The sequence below is a fragment of the Echinops telfairi genome, unplaced genomic scaffold (genome assembly GCF_000313985.2).
Source record: "Echinops telfairi isolate 266 unplaced genomic scaffold, ASM31398v2 ScPeMD7_1713;HRSCAF=2227, whole genome shotgun sequence".
Taxonomy (NCBI): domain Eukaryota; kingdom Metazoa; phylum Chordata; class Mammalia; order Afrosoricida; family Tenrecidae; genus Echinops; species Echinops telfairi.
In genome coordinates, this window is record NW_022105611.1 from 18,641,306 (window position 1) to 18,643,872 (window position 2,567).

The following is a 2,567-nucleotide window of genomic DNA, read 5'->3' on the forward strand; positions in this document are numbered from 1 at the left end:
CAATGCTCTCTGTCTGATAGCAAGGCTATTCGCCTCCCTCACCAGGCTGCAAATCGTTACAAGAACACATAGTTTCACCTTCCTGCCTCCAGGAGCAGCTGGTGGGTTCGAACCCACGACCTTGAGGTTAGCCGTCCTATGTGCCATCAGAGCCCCTTGGGTTGGGTTAGTGCCTGCTCAATCCTGAGCAGACAGGAGCCACGAGGACTTTGACATTGATAGGGTACGGATGACTTTCCCTGATGGAAGCAGAGGGTGAAGAGGGAGTGGATCAGGGCAGGTGGGTGCCTGGCCTCTCTGACTTGAGTGATAAAGGAGAGACCAAAAACTACCCCCATGGAGGCCTCCCAGAGGCGGGAAGAACTGGAGAGCGAAATTGGGACTCCCAGGTGGGCTGGGGACCCTTGCCATTCTCAGCTGGGGCTGCAGGGCTGCGCCCCTTACTCAGTACTCCAGACTGGCCACTGGCTAGTGGCCCCCCCGCCCTGGGCCACCACCACAGGCTGCCGTTGGTGGGGTCCTTGTTCCTGTGGGCTCCAGATTATACAGTGATGGGTGGGGACGGTGGGGAGAGGAATCTCAGTGGTTCTACCCCCCTTTTCTAAGGACCGCAAGAGCTAATGGATGCAACGGCTGCTTTTGTCAAGTGTGGGACATGAAAAATGATGGTTGTTAATAACTTGGCTCCTTGGAGAAGAGTGGGGAGGAAGTGAAGGGGGAGGGAGCCTAATCTCCCCACTGAGGGGCCTCAGGGCCCGAAGACTTATCGACACTGCCCCCTGGGGGCCAGAGGGGTCTGTGCGCCTGGCCTTTCCTCCAAGACTGCAGGCAGGCGGGAAGCAGACTGGGAAAAGACGTCTTGCTTCTGCTCTTAGCGGAGATGGGCACGCAGGCCTGAAGGGACCCAGTGAGAGACCTCCTGCTCATCCCACACAGGTTGCCTGGCCCTGCTTTTTCTCCCTCATAGCAGCCCTTCTTTCCACCCGCTGACAAGGTTATGATCCAACACCCCCACCCCCACCCAACTCTTGCCTGGGCCTTGCCCTCCACCTCCCCACCTTTCTGTCTTCCGCACCAGTCCATCTTCCTGCAAGAAAGACTTTCTAAGGGGACTTTCTAAGCCTTAAATCTGACCAGGCCCCTTCCCTGCTTAAAACCCTAACCCCAGCTCCTCAGTGCCCTCAGGATAAGCATACTCATTGAGCTGACGTGTGTGTGTGTGTGTGTGTGTGTGTGTGTGTGTGTGTCTGTCTTCTGGGTGAACAAGGGCAAGGCTCCGGGGGCTGAGGGTTTTGGGGACTGACTGCCACTTGGTAGCTGTGTGACTCTGCGAAAGCGATTCCACTCTCTTCTCTTACGATTCATTGAAGGGGAGCATTTGTGAGGTCTTAGGAGAGACAAGGGTGGCTCGAAGACACAGATACACATCTGGAGGAGGGAGGCCAGGGGCAGGAGGGCAAAATGGCGGCCGAGTGATTTCCTTCTTTGCGCCTGTCTGCTCCTCGGTGGGATGGGCTCGTTCACGAACCAACGCTGGCGTGCGTTCGGAGTGAAGTTTTCAAATACCCCATTTTCTTTGCATCTGTCATCAACAACCACGGGAACAGCAGTCGAGGGATCGCATGACACCGTGCACTGGGCAAATCTGCAGCCAAAGACTTCTTTAGGGACAGTGTTGCAAGGACCGGAGCATGCGTGACTCATTGACCTCATCTGCCTCTGATGCCTTTGAGCGACGGCGCTGACAAAGGACAGTCACTGGACCACGGGAGGCCAGAACCAACACAGAACCAACAAAGCAGTCTTGGAACGCGAGCGGCCGGAATGTTCTTCATCAGTGAGCATGGCGAGCCATTGCACGTACTTGGGACATGCTATCCGGAGGGGCCAGCCCCTGAAGAAGGACATCAGATGTGGTGAAGCAGACAACTCAGAACGGAGGAGGGACTGTCAGTGACAGAGACTGGCACAGTGGCTGTGGCGATGGGCTCACACATAGCAACAGTGAGATGGCACAGGCCTGCTCCGTCCTACACAGGGTCACGGCGACTTGTCGGCATCTGGCACTGATTTCTTCTCCCAATGACATTGCTCAGAAGAAGGAAGTGTCGCTGCTGGAGCAGGGGAGTTATCTACAGAAAGCGGAGCTAACCCTGTCCACGATCTAGTCCTGTGCTGGGGACAGCGTGGACGGCAGCTGCTGGAGAGGCATGCAGAATTTCATCTTCTAGGGAGATGAGTCACTTCCTCTCCTGAGGGGCTGATGAGCCCGGAGGTGAGGCGGGAAGGAAGCGCCAGCTGCTTTCTGCTAGGCAGGCCTCCGCTGGGGGGCTGCGCAAACTGCTCAGGCAAGGAGGGGCGGGGGTGGCCTGATGTCAGGACCATAGCTGGGCCAAGGCTGGATGGACACAGCCTGCCTCACCTGGACTCTGCTCTAACTCTTCCAGGCGAACTTGTTTCATCAGTGCTGTTGTTGTTGTTTTTAATCGTTTTGTAAAACACATTTGTACATTCATTCCCTTCATCATTCTCAAAACATTTGCTCTCCACTTAAGCCCCCGGCATCA